This window comes from Corvus kubaryi, unplaced genomic scaffold (genome assembly GCF_017639235.1).
Source record: "Corvus kubaryi isolate FWS band 111438036 unplaced genomic scaffold, C.kubaryi_AGA036_p1.0 36964, whole genome shotgun sequence".
NCBI classification, from domain to species: domain Eukaryota; kingdom Metazoa; phylum Chordata; class Aves; order Passeriformes; family Corvidae; genus Corvus; species Corvus kubaryi.
Window position 1 is genome coordinate 1,762 of NW_024580994.1, and position 356 is coordinate 2,117.

At 64.3% G+C, this 356-nt stretch overlaps 1 protein-coding gene across 1 annotated transcript in view; it reads left to right on the plus strand.

Annotated features, from left to right (window-relative positions):
• The window catches only part of LOC121660828 (serine/threonine-protein phosphatase 6 regulatory ankyrin repeat subunit C-like), a gene marked incomplete at its 5' end in the record, with an annotated part of 10,052 nt that overhangs the window by 1,447 nt on the left and 8,249 nt on the right, over positions 1-356 (plus strand). The window lies entirely within an intron of this gene.

Here is a 356-nt window from a genome sequence, read left to right on the forward strand (position 1 = left end):
TCCCCACGGAGGGAACGGGATCCTCACGGGGGGAATGGGATCCCCACAGAGGGAATGGGATCCTCATGGAGGGAATGGGATCCCCACGGAGGGAATGGGATCCCCACAGGGGGAACGGGATCCCCACAGAGGGAATGGGATCCCCACGGAGGGAATGGGATCCTCATGGAGGGAATGGGATCCCCACAGGGGGAACGGGATCCTCACGGGGGGAACGGGATCCTCACAGGGGGAATGGGATCCTCACGGAGGGAACGGGATCCCCACGGAGGGAATGGGATCCTCATGGAGGGATCGGGATCCCCACGGGGGGAACGGGATCCCCATGGAGGGAACGGGATCCTCACGGGGGGAAT